The 9,743-nt window shown below is 48.7% G+C and overlaps 1 protein-coding gene across 11 annotated transcripts in view; it reads left to right on the top strand.

Annotated features, from left to right (window-relative positions):
- The first annotated feature begins 287 nt into the window (after positions 1-287).
- The window catches only part of APBB2 (amyloid beta precursor protein binding family B member 2), a 164,884-nt gene continuing 155,428 nt past the window's right edge, over positions 288-9,743 (top strand). For 4 of the 11 annotated variants that reach the window (XM_077301755.1, XM_077301764.1, XM_077301760.1 and 1 more), the window contains exon 1: positions 291-486. The gene's annotated coding sequence lies outside the window, so the exon portion shown is untranslated. Of the gene's footprint in view, positions 487-9,743 lie in introns of all 11 variants that reach the window. The other 7 variants (XM_077301757.1, XM_077301756.1, XM_077301762.1 and 4 more) reach the window with 5 other exon arrangements.

Below are 9,743 nucleotides of genomic sequence, written 5' to 3'. Positions count from 1 at the left end.
GGCGAGGCCGAGAGAGCTCTGAGAGAACTGCGACTGTCCCAAGATCTCCCAGCAGGCTGCATGCGGAGCGGGGAACCGAACCCGGTTCTCCAGCTCCGAGCTCTCCACAATCAAGGCCGGGCGCTTCCTGGGCGCGCAGAACTTTCCGTCCTCCCCATGCTGACGCCCCCCTTGCAAGAGCCAGCGGCGGCCACCGCGCGTCGCCTTCCCCGAGGAGGAGCAGCCCGGGCTCGGCGCTCGGCTTGCCAACTCCGCTCGGGAAGAGGAGGAGGAGCCGCCGCCGCCGCCAGAGGCCGGAATTGTTTCCTGGGGAAAGCGCAGCAGGCTGGGAAAGCGTTTCCGGAAGGCTGCCTGCATCCCGCATTGGGGCTTGGGAAGGAGGTGGCGCGTGTGGGCGACGCCGCCGCCGCCAGCCTCGACGAGGAGCAGCAGCAGCAGCAGCAGCAGGAGAAGGCGGCACGGAGCCGGAGCCGGATCCCGCGCGGGGTGAGTCGCCCGGGGCATGGGCGCTGGCGTCGGCCCGCTGCCTTGGCTTGCGTCCCCGCGGGCGAGGGCGGCGAGGGCGCGCGTGGCTGGCTGGCTGGCTGCGCTGCGGGCACATCTGTCTCTTCCAGCTGCCACATCTGCAGCGGCGGCGGCGGCTTTGGCAGGGACGCGGCCGCCTGGTGACTGCGGCTGCCTGCCGGGGGGGAGGCTGCGGGGAACGGACGGGGGGCGCGGCGGCGGCGGCGAGAGGCGATTCCGGCAGGCTGGCCGGGCAGCGGGGACAGCGGTGGAGGCGGCGGCGGCGCGGGTGAGAGAGCCGCAGTGAGGTCGCCGGGGGGAAGCGGGCGAGGGGGCCGCTCCGCTGCAGTGGGCGGCCGGGCGCCGAGGCGAGGGCGCTGGGAAAGGCCGGCGCGGGGAGAACCGCGCGAGGGGTGGGCTGGCTCCGGCATTGCCTGGCCCGGGCTCCTCCGCGCCTCCTTTCCCAGGCTACGGTTCCTGCCGGTCTCGCTCAGGCCCGGCCGCCTGCCGCCTCCCTCTCATTGTCTCCCCCGGAGCAGCCCCTCTCGCCTACTGGGCTGGACGGGCTGGCCTCGGGGTGGGGGGCTCAGTTGCCGTCGCTGCTGCTTCCCTCCCGGGTTGGGTGGCTGCTTTTTGGAGGGGAGCCAAAGCCTCCCCGCTTTGGGGTGACCTCCCCCGGGTCTGATGTGCTGTCAGAGGAGCTGAGCGCGGGGGGGGGGGTCTTCTTCCTCAAAGGCTGCGGGGTGGGAAGTCCAGAGGGGATGAGCCTCAAGCAGCCCGGCCTTTGCAAAGGTGTGTCGGGCTGGGGTCCTCGCCCCACGACCCTCGGGGACCGGATGGAGGCTGTGCGTCGGGGAAGCCGGGCAGCCTGCAGAGGCCGAAAAATGCGGATTGAGTTCGGCCTCCCCACTGCAAGGGGTGTGTGTGTGTGTGTGTGGGGGGGGAGGACTTCCACAGGGGGGGTTGCCCTTTATTTAGACAGCGCTGAGGCAGGGCCGCCGGACTGTTTTGCTTGCTTGCTTGATTATTCATTGCGGGGTTTCTTTATCACCCCCCAGATTGGCGCTCTTGGTAACAAAACCCCCTACAAGTAGTCCTTACCCAGTCATGGGAAAAGGTGCTGGAAGGGAAAGGGGTGCTTGGCGAGGTTTTGGGGCAGGCATGATGGAAGGGTGCCTGGCTGCTGCTTCCCTTTCTTCTGGCCTCAGTGGGATGCGACTTCTCCATTGGAGCTAAATTCAGGCACAATGGTGGTGTGTGTGTGGGGGGGATCTTGGTTGCTGGTTTCCAGACTCCCCCATAGGCCTCTAGCATTGTGTGGTTTGCAAAGGTTAGGGACATACAGTGCTCGGTAATCTACTAATCTCATTCAATTGCTCATTTAAGAAATAAATTGGTGTTGTTGTTTTTCTGGCCAGTGCATGGCAAGATGCTGAAGTGGGTTGACAAGCATCTGGCGCTTCCTCAAGTCATTTAAATCAGGGGTAGTCAACCTGTCCTCCAGATGTCCATGGACTACAATTCCCATGAGCTCATGGGGATTGTAGTCCATGGACATCTGGAGGACCACAGGTTGACTATCTCTGATTTAAATGGTACCAGACCAGATCTCAAATTCTTGGTGGCGATTGTGGTTGTTAGATGCTCCACAAATCAAGAGAACTCTCTTCTCCCCCCCCCCCAAATTACCATTTTACTGGTTAAGGGATGCCTTTTAGTCCTATGTTCTGTGGAATATTGCCACCCATTCTTCTGGTTTCTTTCTCTTTCTTGGGCAACTTCACAAACTGTAGCAAAACAAAACTCTCAGCTGACCTCCGTTATTAGCTAATAAACTGAACCATGGAAGTATGTTGGGGCATTCTTGGGTTGTACTGCTTAGCTTCAGAATGCATGCTGGGGTGGATTTCAGTGAGATAATGTAAAATGTTTTTGAAAGTCTTGTGTACTTAGTTGTGTGATGCTGGGGATATATTATTTATTTATTGTAAGAATTACAGATAGGAAGCATATATAATATAATAATATAAAATAGGTAGCGAAGAAAGTGCAATGGGTTATGCAATCCACCCAAATATGAATATCTAAGCTTTTCAATCCATTCAGTGGCAGCTGGGGAGAGTACCAAGAGCTCCATCACATCCCCCATGGAAAGTACGATGCTCACATTCCACAGGTGGAATATAGTTTGGCAAGGTGCACCACAATCATATTCGGGACCTGGTATTTTGCCCCATTTAAACACCAGCTCTGCACATTTGCCAAAGCCTGGGGAGAAGAGCTTGCCTGATAAGGATAAATTATACACTTTAAATTTAAGTCCACAGACCATTTACCAAATTAAAAAAAAACACTTTAGCTTTTTCAAAGCTTCTAGCATAGCCTCACAATGATGTGGTTGTTTCATCCACCCGTAATAGAATTCCTTCAGAGGACAAAAATTATACACCAGAGTTTTGACTTGGGGTTTTGCTTAAGTGGGTTACTAGCCTGATACAGTGTGATGGATCCTGAACCTTATTGAGTGCACCGTTTTGCAAAGCATCATTTCAGCTGTGTTGCTCAATCTCCGGTGATTGCTTTGTGTATGGGAAATTTGTTCCAAGCGGGCTTGCAGTAAAATGCTATTTCATGGCAGATGTAAGTGAAAGGAAGACTTGAATACAGGAGCTCTCTGAGACATTTTGAGGGTCCTGTAGGGCAGCCTTGCCTGCATGCTTAAGAGAGCTATCCTAAGTAGGCCTACTCAAAGTCAGGTCTATGCCATGGGGCTTACTCCCCGGAAAATGCCCATGGGATATGCACTGTTAGTCTCCTCCATGCCACGTAATACTAACAGGATGCAACCCTTGGACTTTGGTTTCCTCGCAGTATTTCTATTTCCCCCTGTTGTCTTCTCTGCCTCTTCTTGTTTCTGTTCTGCTGTGGCTCTCAGCCTTATTATTGCTGTTTCTTTCTTGTTGATGTTCAGTGTTGTCATTTTGAGGGATCTGTGTTCTCCATAGGTTGTGACTGTTCCCCTATTGTCAAGGCAGGGAGAGGGGATTGTAGTTGATTTTGTTAAGCTGCTGACTTTATTCCACCTTGCTCATGTTGGAACATAAGAAGTCATTTAGTGCATTTCTATCTCACCCTTCCCTATGAGTGGCAAACATTGTTTATTTCTGCATCATTTTATCCAGTAAGTTAAGTTAGACCAGGATTACCATTTGCCTGCTTTAAAGAAGAGTTGTTTTTTTAATAACCTGCTTTTCACTACCTGAAGGAGTCCCAAAGCAGTTTATAATCACCGTCCCTTCCTGTCCCCAGAACAGACACCCTGTGAGGTAGATGGGGCTGAGAGAACTCTGATAGAACTGCTCTGAAAGAACAGCTCTAACAGGACTGTGACTAGCCCAAGGTCACCCCGTGGGCTGCATGAGGAGGAGCGGAGAATCAAACCCGGCTCTCCAGATGATAAGCTGCTAGTCCTGACAACTACGTCAAGCTGCTTTGTAGACTCAGAGAATCATAGATATGAAAGACTCACAGAGGCCATCTAGTCCAACTCCCCTGCATCCAGGATAAGTATCTGTCCAGGCACTGCTTGGAGACTGCTAGTGAGGGGGAGCTCACCACCTTGTGTTTTGGCCAGTAGGAGAAATGGGGGTAGGGGGTGAGGGCGGATATAACATTGTGTCATACTGTAGTAAGAGGAATGTTTGTACAACTCTAATAAGGTAAAGGTAAAAGTATCCCCTGTGCAAGCACCAGGTCATGTCTGACCCTTGGGGTGACGCCCTCCAGCGTTTTCATGGCAGACTCAATACAGGGTGGTTTGCCAATGCCTTCCCCAGTCATAACCGTTTACCCCCCAGCACGCCGGGTACTCATTTTACTGACCTTGGAAGTATGGAAGGCTGAGTCAACCTTGAGCCGGCTGCTGGGATTGAACTCCCAGCCTCATGGGCAGAGCTTCAGACAGCATGTCGGCTGCCTTACCACTGCGCCACAAGGTTTTTGAGCTCATATTCTACCATATAGTTAGGCAATATATAGGTCGGTAATGGCAGGTTACATTGTCAGTGATAGGGTTGTGAATGTCCTGCATGGTGCAGGGGGTTGGACTAGATGACCCAGGAGGTCACTTCCAACTCTATGATTCTATTAATGTCTATAGTGTAGTTTTGAACCAGATTCACTGTAGTCTGCAGGGTACTGTCCTGGGCTATCTAGGGTTACCAGTTCCAGATTGGGAAATATCTGGGGATTAGAAGGGTGGACTTCTGTGGGTGGAGTTTGGGGAGGGGAGGGACTTCCTTGAGTTACAGTGTGATAGAGTCCACCTCCCAAAATGACCGTTTTCAACAGCGGAATAGATCTGTCGCCTGGGGACCACAATCTGTCAATTGTGGTCCCAACAGATCTATAGCCATCCCCCGGAGGTTGGCAACCCGAGTGCTTTCCCACCGTGTTTTGAAAACTGCAGTGCTGAAGCTTGGTTAACCGCACCAGCAGGATCATATCAGAACCCTTTTCGCTGTGGAATAAGCAAGCCTGGGTAATGTGTTTTTTTGGGGGAGGGGGGAACCAGCTGCTTTTCTTTTTAGAAACACCAAGTACCCTTTGTGAAATCAATTGCTGGAGTAATATTTGGTTAAATCAGGGGTAGTCAAACTGTGGCCCTCCAGATGTCCATGGACTACAATTCCCGAATGCTGGCAGGGGCTCATGGGAATTGTAGTCCATGGGCATCTGGAGGGCCGCAGTTTGACTACCCCTGGGTTAAATGCTGGAAGGGATGATAGCACTTGAGACTTTCAAAAATCTCCCCTTCTGTTCTTGTTTTGGGGAAGTGATAATCTTGTGCTGTGATGTGTCCAGTGGGTTTCTTGAAATGCATCGCATTCCATCAAGTGACTCTTGCCTGTGGGGACACACAAAGGTTTCTTTATGCTGAGTCAGACTGCTGGTTGGTTTTGCTGCCTTCTGTCTCTTCAGATCTAGGGAATGTTAGGGACGGAACCATCTGTGCGCAAAGCATTGGTTCTGCTATTGAACTTTGGCTGTTACAAGATTTATGTGTTTAAAACTGATATCCTTTTATATCTTTATGATATTGTTATTTTTGCTTTTCTTCAAAATAAAAATATTCAGTTAAAAAAAGCAAGAGACCAGTATCCTACATACTTTCAGCATACAATGTGGGGTGGTTACCCATAATATTGTGCTCCCTACATGTGTAATTAAAGATGTGAAGGCTTGGGGGGAAATGGAAACATTGGTTTAAAGAAACCCTGCCCCCCCCTAGAAAACAAATGTTTTGTGAAAATAGGACAACTGGGAAATAAATAAATACATATATTTATTTATTTACAAAGACAGTTGCATTGAATATGACCACAATCTCTACTGTGTCCTTTTCATTGTAATATGTACTATATGTCTGGAGTCCATGTATTTTACAATTTATGTATGCTTATATATGCCTGACCATTGTACATGTATTTTCATACATAATAGCATTTAAATTTTTTCTATGCATTGCACTAATAATGTCAGGCTGAACATTCAGAGTTCTTTAACCTCCTTTGGCTTCTTGTATTGGGTTAAGTATTTTTCTCCTCTTTTTCTCTTGGCGTACTGGAAAAGCTCCCTTGAAATATGTTTTTATCTTTTGGAACAAATGAAATGTGCTAAGCTCGCCTACAGTAGAACTTTCTGATTTAATATTGGCAGAGAGTGCCAAAGCAGGATTACAATTGAACATTGAGATGACAAAAATGAATGACTCGTGGGGAATTACACAACTTTTAAGGCCCACAAGGAAGGAATTGATTTTCTATTCCTTGGCTCGGTCATCAAGCAAACAGGAGACTGCACCTATGAACTCAGGAGGAGATTGAGCCTGGGAAGGGACGTGACTTCCTATATTGCGTCACTCCATCCCATCTTTTCCAGCTTCCTTCAACTTTGCCTACAAGTGACTCTCACCCAACTCCAAATTTCAAAGGAATCTACTTTCTTCCTGTGAGCTTTCTTCATTGTTCAGCATTCACACCCAAATATAAGCATGGTGTGAATAATATGGCATGATGAATTAACTAGGTCTGATTCGCCAGTGACACATCCTTAAACTTAAGGAGCTTTTTAAACTCCTTCATGGTGGCCCTTCCTAGTTTGGTCTTCTTTTTCTGCTTCCTTGAACTTTGCCTACAAGTGCCTTGTGTCTTCTCATAATGCGACCAAGGCACAATTGCCTCAGTTTAGTCATTTTAACTTCTAGGAAGAGTTCTGGCTTGACTTGATCTTAAACCTACTTATTTGACGTTTTGGTGGTCCATGGTATCCATGTTTCAAAGGGATCCAAGAGACCCTTCTTGGGTAGCAAAGGGGCGGTGTGCATGGGTTGTTCCTATGACAGTGGCAAGCATCTTGTACTGATAGCATGGATGGTTATTGTGACATGTTTATTGTTCGATATCATGCAACTCCAGCATCCCTTAATGGGTGCCAAGTTTTGTTAGCATTCAAGCCTGTGGCCACCGCACTAGCTTTTCAGAAACCTGTGCCAAATCAGTGTCACTGCACATGGCAGCACAAGATGTTGCATTGGTGCATTTTGCCCTCTCCCCCAGCCATCTTGGCCCAAGCTTGAGGCCTGCTGACCTCTTTCTTCTGTGCTTTCTATTCTGCGGCAAGTGAGACATGTTTCTCAGCACCCTCCCTCCAGGAGTAAATACAAGGAGTCATTTAAGCATTTGTGGGGCCCATAGCACCAGAGGCAGTTTAAGGATTTGTGGGGCCCTAGCAGAGCACAATTGCAGAGGGAGCAGCCAGACTGTGGACAGAGGGGGGCCTTAAAGAGGGAAAAGGGGGTGGAAGAGAGAGGTTACAGCCCTGTTCTATGTGGTGGGGGGGGGGGAGGCACAGTGTGGGACCCATGGAAGTGCAGGGCCTGTATCACCTGCTCCATGAATAAAACCCACCCTGCAAATACAGGCATGAAACTGTACCATCTGCTCATTGTGTCATCCCAGGCAGGAACATGACAGAAGGCCTTGCTGGTTTCTGCCCACTGCGGTACTTGCGGAGGTTTGCCAAAGCTCTGCGAAGATGGGCGTGCGTGAAAACATTGTGAGTGGGGAAATAGCACTTCAGGTGATAGCCAATCGAGCTTCTCTCTTTCCCCCCCTCCCGGGATATCTGCCACTGTGCAATTATTATTATTAATAATAAATAAAGACCAACCATTTAGACCAAAACTTTAAAAAATGAGCAGAAAAACAATCAAGTGATAGAAGGACCAACAAAGAGCAGTGAAGCTTGTTCAAAGACTCACCTTAAAAGGAATGCCTGGAGTCACGGTTCCCATGAGCAATTAGAAGGAATATCCCGGGAAGGAAGGTTTTTTGTGCCCGTGAGGAAGCAACTTATCAAAAGAAGTTGCCGCCGTACCTGAACAAACTTGGTAAAAGCTGTAGTCTGCCAGGGGGCTTGCATTCATCAGTTAAGAAGGAAATAACAAGGGGAATTGAAGCTCTTGACCAGGGGTAGTCAAACTGCGGCCCTCCAGATGTCCATGGACTACAATTCCCAGGAGCCCCTGCCAGCAAATGCTGGCAGGGGCTTCTGGGAATTGTAGTCCATGGACATCTGGAGGGCCACAGTTTGACTACCCCTTCTTTTGATGAAGGCCATAGGAGAGCAGGGGAGTCAGGGGGTGACTGATCTAGTTGCCATTGTTAGGTGGACCTGGATTAAATGGAAGAGCTTGAAACAAAGGCATACTAGTGAAAAGTGCAATGGGGTGTCTTTAGAAATCAGTGCCAGTTCAGGAATGGTCGAAGTTGGTATAAATTATTCTGCTGACAGCATTTTTTTTAAAAATTATACTCTGCACAAAACTCTGCACAAAAGCCCCGGAGTGCATGAAGTAAATCAAGCACAGTGATCAATGCAGTAAAATTAAAGGAGATGCTTAAGGCAATGTCGAATAACATCTGTGGGGATTTGACCTTTACGCATCCGCCTGCCTAAAAATGGTTATCCCAACTAAAGTAATAATTTACTTTTTGTCACTCCACTGTAGTTTGGCCTGATCTTAATTTCTGTGTATGTACATGATTTGGTGGCTGTCGCCTGGGTGCAGTCTGCACAGGGCTTTTTATCCACTGCCAGATGGAATAAATCCCTGCCGTCTACACTGTATTTGATTTCCGCTTTGATTTTGGGTGCTTTAAATTTTCCCTCTCCAACATGCATGATTGATCCAGAGTGACCCTACCTTTCCCCCACAATATCCACGAGTGTGGATATAAGCCTCGACATTTCAGAAATTGGCATCAGTGAATGTGCAGATATCTGTTTTTTTTTTTAATTAATTCAGTTCTCCATGCCTCAGAACAAAGCAGTCTTCCCTTATTGGCCGGGGCATCAGTTCCAGGTTGCAAGGTTTATCTTAAAGTGACTGCGCTCCAGAAGCCCTAATTTCTCTCAGCAGAGATTTGCCTCTTGTTATTTCCCTCTCCTCTGCTGCCTCTCCCTGTGAGGTAAGTGGGGATGAGAGAGCTCTAAGAGAACTATGATTGGCCCAGGGTCACCCAGCTGGCTGCACGTGGAGGAGGAGTGGGGAATCAAACCTGGTTCTCCTGATTAGAGGCCACTGCTCTTAACTACCACACCAAGGTGGCTCTCCAGAAGCTGCTATGTTCTGCCTCAGGAAGTGCAGTGAAAGTCTTAAATTGGAATTATTTGACTGCCGTGCGTGTGTCAGCATCTGAAATAAGTCTGCCGAGTTCATATTAGATAGGCATGACAGTTGCAGCGTTGACTGTGGATCAGCCTGTTAGCTGAGCAGAGAGATTTTGTGCCTTTTAATTAAATTCCCCCCTGTATTCTTGATCAGTATTCTGATCAAAAAGGGAGCTTCATCCCTAATAACCCTGTGTTTTTTCTTTTTTGTTATGTCATAAATATGAACCTTATGAATGCAAGATTGTCTGCCTGCTTCCTTGAAGTGGCGTTATTAATCCAACTTGATCCTGAACTCAGGCTAAAGACCTTGGTACCCGACTTTAATATTTGCTGTTGAGACTGGATTCAAATTCAAAGTTTTGGGGGGGATTCATATGGAAGAAATATTTTTTGTTGCATCAAAGAGACTTAGAGTGGTACCCATGTGCCGTGAATGCAGGGAGCAAAAAATGCTTTGAAATCTCGCATCAACCTTTCTGTCCTGAATCAGCCCTGATGAGTAT

The sequence above is a fragment of the Paroedura picta genome, chromosome 10 (assembly GCF_049243985.1).
Source record: "Paroedura picta isolate Pp20150507F chromosome 10, Ppicta_v3.0, whole genome shotgun sequence".
Classification (NCBI taxonomy): Eukaryota; Metazoa; Chordata; class Lepidosauria; order Squamata; family Gekkonidae; genus Paroedura; species Paroedura picta.
This window is presented reverse-complemented; position numbering and strand designations above follow the sequence as displayed.